The sequence below is a fragment of the Syzygium oleosum genome, unplaced genomic scaffold (genome assembly GCF_021117445.2).
Source record: "Syzygium oleosum isolate NSW1041296 unplaced genomic scaffold, Sole_v2.1 Sole_v2.55, whole genome shotgun sequence".
NCBI classification, from domain to species: domain Eukaryota; kingdom Viridiplantae; phylum Streptophyta; class Magnoliopsida; order Myrtales; family Myrtaceae; genus Syzygium; species Syzygium oleosum.
This window is the reverse complement of record NW_026607539.1, coordinates 966,484-980,769: the sequence shown is the minus strand read 5'-3', so window position 1 is coordinate 980,769 and position 14,286 is coordinate 966,484. Positions and strand designations below refer to the sequence as shown.

The 14,286-nt window shown below is 38.4% G+C and overlaps 1 pseudogene; it reads left to right on the top strand.

Annotated features, from left to right (window-relative positions):
* LOC115662973 (uncharacterized) overlaps positions 1-14,286 on the top strand; it is a 58,305-nt pseudogene that overhangs the window by 4,861 nt on the left and 39,158 nt on the right.

The following is a 14,286-nucleotide window of genomic DNA, read 5'->3' as shown; positions in this document are numbered from 1 at the left end:
CCGTCAACGTCGCTCGTTGTTCGCCGCTCGCTCGTCGTCACTCGCTATCCATTGCTCACCATCTCTGTCACTCTCAATCAGCCAGGTTAGTCATTCTCTCTGAGTCACCCAATTGGAGGGAAAAAAATAGGGCTTGGGCGAGGAGGGAAAAACTAGGCAAAAATTTGAGCTCTTGCCCACCATTTGCAAGATTAAGTTGTTAATTTGGGGGCAAATTGAATTATGGTGTGAATTTCGGTTGAATGGCCGGTTAGGGTTTCTCTTTCAATTTGGGGATTTAGGATTTTTTTTAGGGGAAAGCTAGTAGACGACGTCGTTTATGGTTTAGATGCTAATTGGACTCTCTACCGAGCCATGTTGACTGAAGAAATTAATACAAAAAAAGGTCATGTCGGATTTTTGGTCAAGTAGATCGGAGTTTGCACTGAAAAGATCGTTTTTCAAAAAATTTGGCATAAAGTGATAAAAAAAAAACTTTTGGCACTAAAGTGAGCGCCGTATACAACTTTTGGCACTTTTAGAATTTTGCCGTTATTCTTTCCACTGTCAACGGATTTAATAAAAATCCTTCAAAAAATTTATTCAAACTTAAACATGATTTTTTGTGTTGATAAATTTATATTTTAAAAGATTTCAGATATTCACCAAATTCCAATTGCAAGAGTTGCGAAATTGTAAAAAAAAAAAGTGAAAAAAGAATACTTGAAAGTTGAAACTGCAAATTGAGGCGAGATTTGATGTTAAGCTAGGAATTTCTTGCATATGGCTAACTGATCTAAGCAGAAGATATGGAATAAGAGTTACGTAAACCTAGGACTTCTCCTTCAATCTTGATTGGTGAAATCATGTTCGCTTCATCATCTCTATCAAGCATGTAAATCTTTCTGGAAAAATAACATCAATGAACTCATATGTGTTTTTGTATGTGCTTAAAGCCTAAATATTGTTTTCTCTGACTGCTACTTCATCTCAATACAACACGAAAGAACACGTCGAGAGGGTGCAGGAATTGGGCATAAGACCGGGGGCAAGCCCCTCGCGTCATTGGCTACGAAATAAGGTTGCAACAGATGATGGCCTGGGTTTATCAGTTAATCGCATTTTAACATGGTAAATTCACACTTTTACTTGGCAACTTTAAAAAGGCGTGAAGAATAGGAATAGGAGCAGGTAGGAAAAATCAAAATAATTTGCTTGGGAGGGCTTGGAATAGAAGAATATTTCAATGGGAGCAAATTTCGTGGGTCTCAACAAAATCGTGCATCCCAGAATTCCACCCCAAGTTATATATCCTATACCAACAAGCGGGCTGTTAGATAATAAAGGAGTTTTCTCCTCTCATTACAATCCTATATTTCAGATTTGTTGGAAGCACTCCTGAATACATCAGGCCAACATGGAAGACTGGGCTCCTAAGATTACCCGAGAAGGTGGACCAATTGAAGTGCGCGAAAATTAGCCCAAACGCCACCTGACCACTAAAAGAAAATCCTACAGTTCCCAAAACTTACTCACAACCTTTGCGCGTAGTTGCATTTGTCATCTTCACCCAACTTTTGTATGCACCTGAAATACACTTTAGCCTTGTCCCTAATTCTTCCATTTTTATTTAAGAACAAAAAGGAAACCGAAGTATAGTGTCGTTGCGTATTTTCATCAAATTAAAAGTTATTTCAAAATAGAGTCAAGTTAACTCTACTCACATTGTCTTTTAGGTGTAACAAGTAAACTCGAACGTCACATACCATTATGTGACCTGATGCGGAAGTTTTGATTTTGTTGGAGATAGATAGAATGGAGAAAGAAAATTTTTTGTAAAAACTTTTTGCTCTTGTGCTGAGCATGAATAACAATATGATTTTTTTATTAATAGCTGCTATGCATATTTGAACAATATCATCTAAAATAATCTTATATATGCAAAGACTACTGTGATTTACTTTAACTAGACAGATATCATTAACGTGGTTATTTTCAGAGCTGCTCTATCAGGTTAAGTCTTCTAATTATATTCTCTTAATTATGATTAACGTTATAAAGTCTCGTTTGAACTTCAAGGAAGATCACTCACTTCAGTTACCCTCTAATCGCGTCTACTTTCGTCAGATCCAATTATTTTTTTCATCCACACATGATATAAATCTTTTCTTGGAAAATGCCAAGAGTGATTTTAAACCTTTTTTGTACTTTGCATCAGCAATTACTAAAACTCACACTTTGCATTTGAGGACTGACTCCCAATGGAGAAAAAAGATTAAAATAGCTTTTCTAAAAGAGTAAAAAAAGATTAAAAAAAAGGTAAAAGAATGAGATTTTTTCCCAATCGCCCGCCAAGCCTAGCTCTAAATGTGGTAGGGGCTTTTGTGGGAAAATACGACTATTAAGTAAACTGTTGTGTCTGATAAAAAAAATTGGGATGCAAAGCTGGACTACCTTTTTTTTTTATTTTATATATGAGTAAAATTCAATTGCTGCCTCTTCGTTTATCGTTTTCATTTGTTCTTTAACATTTTGTAGTTCCTACAATCAAGAGGATTCATGAGGTGAAGCTGAAACACGTAGCGGCAGTCGAGTTGGCAAAACAAGTTTGCATTGCAATCTCTCGTTGGAAGACTACTGAGATCATCGACCTTGTCCGAAAGGATGAACTATTGATTGAAGCCACAATCAGGGGAATTAGTGAAATCGTGAAGCTACTTTTTCAGTTCTTCCCGAAGCTTATTTGGATTTTTCCCGATGGTGAGAGGTTGGAGACACGTGCTGTGAAGTATCGCCAAGAAAGGACTCTCAGACTCTTTTTGAAGGTAAGCTCAACCAATAAGTTCTCATTAGTTCCAGGGCCCACATGGGACGAATCCGCGATGATGATGGACGCAGTAGCAGAGTACGCAGCAATAGAGTACTACCCTAGTTTTGATGCGGTAATTAACGTGGCCGGAGCAGCTTTTCTAGTGCAAAGAGAACTCCAATGGTACAAGGTAATTATCTTTCTTTTCATATATTTAATAACTGCGCTTAATGATAATTCTCATAGGTCTTCGTGACAAAATTTTCAAAATATGATGGCTAGAACTTTATTCAGATAGTCTTGGGAATATGCATAGAACATTTCTTTTATATCGGTCAGGTGATGTCCGGCCTAGCTTTTGCTCACCATGAGGTCCACCTTCCTAGGTGATTTTAAGGGCAGACTGCCCCACATTGATCCTGTGCACACAGGATTTTACTCCTAAAATGCTTCCAATACGACTTGAATCCAAGATTACAATGAGAAGAAGGAACTATTTGCCATCTAAGCCAACACTTCGTTGGGACATAAAACTTTTAAATTATCCATGCTATAAATAAATTACTAAAGTAAGTTGAGAAACAACACTACATCCTTAGAACAATTTACAGAAAATAAGGGAGACTGATTAGAGAAATTGGGGCACTAAAAACTTACTGAAACTCATCAGTTAAATTGCATATCAATTTTACTAATATAACTACGATCCACCACATAGTCTAATCCAAGTGACTCTTTTTTAAATTCGACCGACTCTTTGTATAGGTGTCTGCCACCAAGCAATTAGGGGATCATTATGCAAATCATTTCCTGTATAACCCACGTATATTAATTTGGAGCCCAAAGAAAATTTAAATCAGTTTTGCTTATATTTTCACGATAGCTTTGCTCGTTCCATTGTATCATATTTTGTATCTAAGATTATAGTGTAGTTCCGATATAATTGAATGTATGTAGATGGATAATGATTTTAAAGCAGTATGACATGAATCTTCTCTTTTTCAGTTAAAAGATTAGCTAAGGTCATTTATGGCCACTATTTTGATTCGATTATCTATTAATTCAAGAACACTTCTCATTAGTTAATTTATCTATTAACTAAAGTTTTACGCATGCAAACCATTGTCTACAAAAAAAAAATGACATCGTGAAACTTTTACTATATATTTATCTTAATTTCATTTCAACTCTCTGTTCTCTGTCATGAAAAAAAAGTTGGGATAATTACATGCAACAAGAGTCCTAAAATTTAAGTCAACCCTACACTTGAGTCCTAAAACTTTGATTTCATGCTTAATAAATCCTAAAGCTTGTCTTTGTCCTTCACGTTAGTCCTTTCGTTAGTTCCGTCAATTTTTTTATTGACGAAAAATTTATTGGCATGTTTTTTATTATTTTCTTTTTTTTTTTTGCACAAGTGGCACTAATATGGGGCAAATAGGTGCCACATCACAAAAACTAAAAATAAAAAGGACCTCGAGTTAAAAGAAAAAAGGCCAAAAATAGAGAATGATCATCGAAGAGGAACAAGAAGGGGCTGCCCCCTTTGTCACTTGCAAGGTTTAGGGACCGTCGCAGGGTTGCTTCGAGTGCAATGACCCTCCCCGGACCGCCAGCGAGGTTTGGTTGCTCAATGGTGGCAACAATGTAGCTCACCACTAATCGAGGAGGCTAGATTGGCCCTCACATGGGCATTGTCGTTGCCACCACTGCAGACCCATGGAACACCCTTATAACCCCACGAACTAGTTAAATTTAAACATTTGGCATGTGTAGTTGACTCTAATTCAAAACAATTTATACACAGTTGGTGAGATTTGAAAAGCTGAATTTCAATTTCTAAGTTGAAAATCCCATGCTTCCTCACCAACTACACCATCCTTGGGAGGTTAGGTTGCATCTTTTCCTATCACGTAACTATCCATTCACATAGCATTTTATTTGATTTACTTTTGAACAATCAATTATGTATATGAAGACATAACTCCCACTTAGCAATGCACTTGATTACCATCCGTTGGACACTTGAAAATGAATTTTCTTCATGTAGTTTCCCAATATAAATATGAAGCAAGTACCATAGTTGAACAAAGCATCGTAAGTGGAGAAACATTGTGCCTTTTTTTTCTTTCATCGTGTCTCAAACCAATAGATAAAGTCTTTCGAGATGTCAAATTTGACATCCAAATCGTAAGAATCACCATTACTTTAACAATGACACAACAGAGTCTCTTCACTAGTTCAGTTGGGACAGACATCACGAAAGAGGTAATCTCCTCATTGTTGTCTTCTTCTTCAGGGTCATAATGGGAATCGTCACGTCACAACAATTGAAATTTCTCCGATTATTCTTCGAGTTGTTGTACTTGTCTACTCAAATCTTCTAGTTCGACATCACTATGGTCGCCATTGAGTCCACAATGAAGACAACCAGCCGTTGCCTAGGTTTTGATACCAACTCTTACTAAAGGGGTTGAAGATTAGAAGGTAACACAAGGGCTATAAGAAAAACGCTTACCACCTAAAGAATCCCCTCAAGATACAGGACACATGATAGGATAAATGCTCACCACCTAAGAAATCCACCTGAGAATATAGGGCACATAAAGAGTAGATGCTCCCTACCTAAGGAATCCACCTCAAGATAAGAGGTACGTAATTCACCACTTAATGGAATATGTTAGAATAATTAATTATTAAATCAATTTTTTATCTAACAGCTTCAACTTTTAGAGCAGTTGATTATGGTCCCACAAAATTTCACATGGTATCAGAGCTGGAGGTCTTGAGTATCTTTCCAGACCCCATTTGTCTCATCAATTAAATATGTCTACGCTTAGTATTAAGCAAAAAGATCATATTAAGCGTGAGGGGGAGTATTAAAATAATTAAATATTAAACTGCGCTTTCATCTAACAGCTTAAGCTTTTAGAACAGTTGACTGATATCCCACAAAATCTCACATAATCTATCAAAGAGATACAGAGTTATCAAAACTCTAACCTAAGTGTTTAGTTCCAAAAATTCAGGAAACATTCACTCACCGTTAATGAAGTGTTAGGAGAAAATATTCAGTGGTTTATTATCACCACGTCATATGCCCACGTGGTGTATATTTGCTCGCGTGGATCCATTAAAAAATCGGCACGTGGCATCTGACATGGAGAGACACGGAGAAAGAGAAAGCCCTAATGGGAGGCTCTCTCTCCTCTACACCCCTACTCCCGCTCAAAAAAAGACCTGGGGAAGGCACGAGCATTAATTGCCATCCTCTCTCCTTGTTCTTTTTCAAGTTTGAATGAAATGTCTCTCCCTCACTTTCTGAAACTCTTCTCCTTCCCAGATTGTTTCTCTTCCTCCTCCTTCGTCTTCGCTTGTGTTTTTTGCTTCCTCCTTCCGGCGAAAAGCGGACGGCCTGTCCCCTCGTGGCCGTCGGCTTCGCTACGTCGCCGTCACCTCCGCCTCATGGTTGTCGGCTTCGCCTCGTGGCCGTCGCTTCCGTCTCGTGGTTGTTGGCTTCGCCTTGTGGCCGTGGGCTCCGCTCATCGCCGTCGGCTCCGCCGTCGCGGACATGTTGTTTAACAAATCTCGGTTGTTTCAGCGTTGAAGAGGCTGTCGAGTAGTCGGGGACTTTGACATCATGACGCCATGGCCATTGGTGCTGCCGGCGAACGAGGGTGAGGACAGCGAAGACAAAGGTGGTGGTGAAGGAGAGGACGAAGTTGGTGTTGCCGTTGAGCATGCGAAATGGAGCCTTGTAGCAGGCGTTTGCTTTTGTTTTTTTTGTTTTGGTCAAACATTCCTTTTGTTGAGGTGTTGAGTTTTGAAGAGGTTTTGCTTCTGTTCACGGGTTTGTACTAGATATGATTAGAACTGATGAGTTGTTGAGTTTTCTCTTCACCAAATGATGCCTGTTTTCACTCCATTCCAAGCTCTATAGGATTGGCTAAACGAACCTATTAATCTCTACCTGACAAAAAATTTACTTCTCCAAAAACCTTCAGAGGTATAACCCACGATAAAGCTCCCCTAAAATCTCCCCGAAAGCAGTCAATGTTGGCTGAAGAAGACCAAGCGATGAACTCGGAATTTAATCAACAAAATGGCAGGGAAAAATCCCACATATACACTTCACCATCTTCTATCACATGACTGCGGTCTTCCACCATTGTCATTTCAAGTTTCCAAGGGAGAAGCCAAATAACCCACCCACCATATCTTTAAAGCGTCTCCTTCATTTCCCCCATGAAACATCCCCATTGCAGTTATGGATTTCAAAAAGCTCCCATTGGCTTCCACCGAAAGGTAAGAGCCTTTCGTTTAGGAATACTAACACCGACCGAGCATGCACACCATCATGTGTTAGGAACACGCAAAACGCGGAACTTTTCACTCGAGACGTCAAAAGAGGTAGGAAAACGAAGTGCCCAACTTCTTGAGAACCACTTTTGGTCCGAAAGTTTGAAAATTTGAGCTCGATGCGCTTGGCTTGGGCGAGCTAGAGACAGAGACGAGGGCATTGTGATCGGCCCTCTTCAACAAAATATGAAAGGAAGAACAATTTAGTGCCAGAAATATAGTTGCAAAACGGAAATCTTATTCAAATTGGACAAGGTACAGATTAAGGAAAAAATAAGGAAAACTAGTGATAAATTCTAGTGCTCCAAACCAGAAATAGAAGCAAAACCTCTTCAACAAAACTCAACAACTCAACAAAATGAATGCCTGACAAAAAAAACAAAAACAAAAGCAAACGCCTGCTACAAGGCTCCATTTCGCATGCTCAACGGCAACACCAACTTCGTCCTCTCCTTCGCCACCACCTTTGTCTTCACTGTCCTCACCCTCGTTCACTGGTAGCAACAACGGCCATGGCGTGACATTCATGATGTCAAAGTCCCCGACTACTCGACAACCTCTTCAACGCTGAAACAACTGAGATTCGTTGAACAACGTGTTCGTCGTTGCGGCGAGCATTGGAGTAGCAACGGACGCCGGAGTAGAGGGCCAAACTTGATCGAACACCTTGCGTGCATATTCAAGGCAACCCAAACCATGATAAACCTGGACAAGTTCCGCAGCCAAACTTGCTCATTGTAAGAGTCATTGACAAGATCTGAGCATGGACGAACTTGACTCCGATAATGTCCTTAGAGAACTCTCACAGAAGAGACGAAAAACGACTGACAGGAGCATCTCCGAGTGAAAGAGAACAGGATGAGAACGTAGAACAAAAGGAAATCCTAGAGGGTATCTTCCGAATGAGACGAAGGATTTGGAACGCCAAAGCAAGAATGGATGCCGAGCGAGAGGATCGGAGGAGCAAATTTTTAGATCAAAGGGGGAGATCCAAAATTTGAATTAAGAAGAGAGAGAAGGGAGAAAATAGCAATCAATGAAGAGAGTCTCGCATTTAATGCGAGGTGACTTGCTCAGTTTTCTTTGAGGCAATAGGTGCGCAGAGGAGAGTCTTCATGATAAGACTTTCTCTTTCTCCACGTCAGACGCCACGTGGCGATTTCTTAATGGATCCACGCGAGAATATTTACACCACGTAGGCATATGACGTGGTGATTGTAAACCATGGAATATTTTCTCGTTAGAGGGGTATGTCTTTTTTACAACTTGAAACAACCTTCTAATATAGGCAAATCCCAGACATTTACCTTTTATTTCCAAGAAAAGACCAACAACCCTAGACAAATCATAAACACTACCATTGACTCTTGACTCAAATGAGTGTCGAAACAAAATACAGAAAAGCACGTTGAAGTACTAAAAGACCCATTCTCGGATTTCTTAACCAGCTCTTAAACTTTTTTGGGATAGTTGTCCAAAATGACCTAAATCTTTTACACAGAGGTTAATTTAGTCCAAAACCTTTTTATCGTATCAATTTAGTCCTAAACATTTTGACAATTTGCTAATTTAGTCATTTCGGCTAATATTGACCGGAAATTGCTGACATGGATAATTTTTATAAATTTTTATTTTATTTTTGTTTTTTCTTTTCTTTTCTTTATTTTTTTTTCCTAAGCCGGTGAGGCTGCCAGTCGACCCTTGTCGACCATAGGCAAGAGCCACGACACCCTCCCCTGTGGCAGGTGAAGGCACGAAGACCCTTGTCATCCTTGCCTATTCCCTGGCGAGGGCAACGGTGCCCTCGCCTAGACCAGTAAAGAGTCAGCTGGCAATCTCATCGGCCCAGAGTTGGAAAAACAGGAAAAGAAGAAAAAAATGCAAAAAATTTTAAAAAATAAAATATTACAAAAATTGTCCACATCAGCGCTGACTGTCCTATGGCACGGCCGTGCCACATAGGACAATTGGCATTGATTAGACCATCACGTCAGCAATTTTCGACCAAAATTGGCTAGAAAGACTAAATTGGCAAATCGTCAAAATGTTTAGGATTAAATTGGCACAATTGAAAGGTTTAGAGCTGAATTGGCAAATTATCAAAAGATTTAGGACTAAATTGGCACAACTGAAAAGTTTAAAAATGACTGATTAAAAAAAATTGTTCAGAAATGAAATGGTCATTATACAATTGGTTTAGGATTTTTCGGATAATTTTCTCAATATTTTTTCCATAAATTCTTCTAGAAGACTCTAAATTTCATGAAACTTGATTCATTAGAAAGTAGAAACATAGTGCTTTCCATGTATACATTACTTGACTAAAATGAAGCACAAAATCATCATCGAAGCTTTGAAGAAAGTGACCCGACCCTTGAAATTCTGCCAGCAAAGATAGACTTGACCTCTAAGCAATTTCGCATCAAGTGTTGGCTAAGTCTTAATCTCCACGAGATGTGCCCTCGTCAGTTGTTTTTTCTTTTTGGTGCAAATTTTCAATAGTTTATCCCTTTATTGAAACTCCTATTTGTGAGTTTTTATGTATAGGCGGAAAGCTGGATTATGCCTCCCGCAAGCAACCGAGTACCACGACGGGAAAACATGTTGGAATAATTTTGTGGAGAATCACAAAGATTTGCTTGAGAGTGGGGAGAAGTGGGTGAAGGGCACAGCAAATTCATGTATGCTCGTCTCAACTCTAATTGCTACAGTATTGTTCGCTGCTGCATTCACAGTGCCTGGAGGGAATGATGGAAATACTGGAGTGCCATTGTTGTTAGGAGAGGACTCTCTCCTGATTTTTGCAATTTCTGATGCGTTAGGTTTGTTGTCCTCCGTGACGGCCATCTTGTTATTCCTAGCCATCTTAACATCACGGTATGAGCCACAAGATTTTCTCAAATCGCTGCCTAAGAAGATCATAATGGGTCTCTCTTTACTCTTCCTCTCCTTGGCTTTCATGCTGGTGGCCTTCGCTGCAACTCTGGCAATTGTGCTGGATAAAAGATTGGAGTGGGTTCTCATTCCCATTACTTTGCTGGCCTCTCTCCCCGTGGCTTTATTCATTGTCCTACAGCTTCCCCTACTATACCAGATGGTTAAATCCACTTATGGACCGAGCATCTTTTGTCCCGAGGACATTTGGGATGGAGTCAAATATACTGAACAAGACCAGTGATTGATGAATTTGATTTGAGGGTGCATGTCTTCATTATAGTTGGTTGTAGTAGGGCCAATGCGATACTGAATGTATTTCCTCAAAGTATTTGAACAATTACTATGCATTATGTTTCCCTACCTGGTTACCAAAGATCTATCTATAGAATGATTTGATCAATTTAAAATTTCAGCCTGCAGATACTTCAAAATTGAATCTACACATACATAAAAAGTTTGTTTTTTAACATTTAGTCCCAAAATATGTTCAATCTTGGAATATAACTTTTTAAAAATTACTTTTCTCAGCTTTTTGTTTTATAATTTAGATGCAGAAATTTTTTCCATCAGCTTAAACATCCAGCCTCCAGGTATTTCGAAATATAATCAATATAAACAATTATCTTCAACGTTTATCACCAAAATACGCGCAATCGTGTAATATAACTTTCATCATGGAATGAGAGATGAACAATTATTTAGAAAAAATCTATATATACAAAATTTCGGTGATAAGAATTATACCAAACGTAAACTTTGTTCTTGTGAACTATAAAGAAATTTGAATCATACCAGTTATAAGACTTCGATTATATGAATTGTGAAATAGATGGAATTAAACGTACCATAAATCTTTGATCATTCATTAGTTACATAGAGATCTTTCATAATAGAATCTAGTTATATATAAACAATTACTTTTAAACATTTATTACAAAGTACGTGCAATCATGTAATGTAACTTTCATCGTGGAAAAACTTTTTGACTGGCAAAAGAACACTACAAGTGCCATAACTTGTGTACGGCGCTCACTTTGGTGCCATAAGTTTTTTTTTGGATCACTTTAGTGCTAAAATTTTTGAAAAACGATCACTTAAGTGCTAAAATTTTTAAAAAACGATTACTTAAGTGCCAACTCCGGTGCCGTACACAATTTTTCGCCGGAAATCCGACGTGGCATTTTTTTTTATTAATTTCTGAAGCTGACGTGGCTCGCCGGAGGCTCGCCGGAGATTGGCACTTAAGTGATCGTTTTTCAAAAATTTTAGCACTTAAATGATCGTTTTTAAAAAATTTTAGCACTTAAGTGATCGTTTTTCAAAAATTTTAGCACTGAAGTGATCCAAAAAAAACTTATGACACTTAAGTGATCGTTTTTCCTCCGACTTAGCACCAAAGTGATCCGAAAAAAAGTTATGGCACCAAAGTGATCTCCGTACACAAGTTATGGCACTTATAGTGTCCTTTTGCCCTTTTTGACCATATGATTTTTCTTTATAGATGTTCTTCAGATGAACGGTTTGATAATCAAAATAATCTATATATAAAGAATACAGGCATGATAGTAGATGTATGACTTTATTCTTAGTAAGTATAAAATTGGAAATATAACAGATACAGGACTTTGTCCACTTAAATTGTGAGGCACATGGAATCATAACCTATAAGATATCTTTGATCGTTCATCTAATTATATATATATTTCAAAATAGATCATATATAGATAAATAATTAAACTGAATATATATACATATAAATAATTTCTTTAAACACTTAATTTTTGAAAATCGATAGAAATTTTTATCAAAGTATGCATAAGAATTGGATATGCGGAATTAAATATTTGCTAAGATTAGTCATTAGCTAGCATTAGAGGTATGCTAAACCGACAATCAAAAGCAAATCGCTGGATAAAATTGGCACACGAGTGTGCCACGTGAATCAACCTCACACGAGTTTGTTTGTGTGTGTGTGTACACACACTGAACTCATGTTAAAAGTTCTATGCTAGTTTCATTTCTTTGAATTAGCTCGTCTCACCCCAAAACTTCGTGAGTATCTAGGTTTATTGTAAGCTTTCCAATAAGCAATTGGTTCGGACCACAACCCACTTCTATTATCCATAACAGCAGATTCAGTTAAAAGAAATAGAGTGTTCAAGGTAGAAGTAGAAGATTATTGCTTCGAAGCTAATGATTTTGTCCATGAAGTTAATGAAGTTTGGTCCTCAATTCCTAAACAGGTAGCAGTCTTTCCAAGAAAACTTCATACAGTATTTGCTAAACTGAAAAGATGGAGTGGAAAACGATTTGCGAATTGTTCTCGGAGAATTAATGCTTTAAAAAAGGAACTGCTAAATATAACCAGCTCTTCTAGAACTCCTAATAGAAACAGAGAAAATAGATTGAAACAAGAGATTGAATCTCTATGGAGGCAAGAGGAAATATATTGGGGAATGCGCTCAAGGATCAAGTGGATGAAATGGGGACACAAAAAATACGAAATTCTTCCATGCAACCACTATACAGGGGAGACTATGGAACAGAATTTCAATGCTCAAAACAGAAGAAGGGTCCTGGATTCACAGTGAAAGGCTCTTACATCAGCAGACGACATATTTTTTTAAAAGTCTATATCATTCAATTGGTAACATGAATTTTGTTCCAGTTTTAGACATCATTCCTACAATGGTACATGAAGATATGAATGCATCACTAAGTGCTGAGGTCACTCTGGAAGAAGTCAAGCACGCTGTTTTCCAACCAAGTCCTCTAAGTGCCCTTGAACCAGATGGTTTTAATGCCCAACCCAGCTGTTTCGTTAGGCCTGCTGTACTTATTGGATTGATGCCGGGGCTTTGCTTGGTGCCAGACAGGGAACTGGATTGCAACAGTGGGGGGTAGCCGATGACGAGGTAAGGTTGCTGGTGCAAACAGCGCGGCACGGCTCGGCAGGATGCAGCTGGGGCTGACCTGCGCGAGTTAGAGTTGCTGGACCGTGATGGCAGGATCTTGGGAAAGGGGTTGGTCGTAGCCATAAGACCCGGCAAGACACGGCAGCCGGAGGCGGATGCCAAGGCTGGCGTGTTGGAGTCTCACCAGGAAGCTGAACGGCAATGATAGGAGTAGTAATGGACTCCAAGAGGCCACGAGAGAATAAAGGAAGAACTCTTTCTCTTTTGTACATGTATTGTCTCTCTCTGTGTATTGCTCAACCTCTAAAACAACCCTCTTATTTTAAATCTTGAGACCTAGTATGTTTATATAGGGTGAGATGAAGGCACTCTTGCAAGAATAAGAAATATCTTAATTTCCTTATGTTAATTATTTGATTTGTGCTCTCTAGGAAAATCACAGCATTTGTCTTTCTTATTTCCCTCATGACCAAAATTTTCAAGGATATTTGTTGGGAAAACCACCTAATAGATTTTGAAGTTGACAAAACTATCTATGTGGGTTTCATAAGTTTGATAAATGCCTTGAAGTATTTTGATTCATGAAGTTATTTTTGGAAGAAAAGCATAAGACAATCTTGATCTTGTTCGTGTTCATATTGTGAAATTACTTCATGCAAAAGAGGTTCAGACTTTATACTGTAGATGAAGAACTTCAGATTTTATACTAGAAGTTCAGAACATGACACAAGATCAGAATGTAAATAACGGCTAGTGATTTGGTTCGTATTTTACACTTACAATAAATTAATTGACTCAATCTTGAAGATTGTTTTGCAACGGTTTAATATGCAAAACATCGCAATTGATTGGCAATCAATCTCGAGGTACGTTATTTTCTAAACGGAGAAGCTCTTCTTATGGAAGCCAAGACTTTGGTTGTATGGGTGATCAGATTTAGTGGAGATTCAGATTTTGTCCCTCAACGGCTACTCAATCTTCTTGATACAGTTCTGCCCAACGGGTAGATTGGAAGACGATCCTCTAGTGACTGTCCAACGATTAGATTGGAAGTGGAGGAGTATAAAAGGAGATAAAGTGCCAGGGAGCAGAAGTGAGAGACGAGTTCAAGAATATGGAATTCCAAAGTCCTGAGTGATCTTTAATCTATATGTTTGTCTTTCGTGAGCTTTAAAGTGTAATCTTTGAGAGAGACTAAAAAGAGTGATTGAGTGAGATAGTGAGACCTACCATACACTGAAGATTATCACTCACAATTGCAATCTCTTAATTGATCATCTAGTGGAA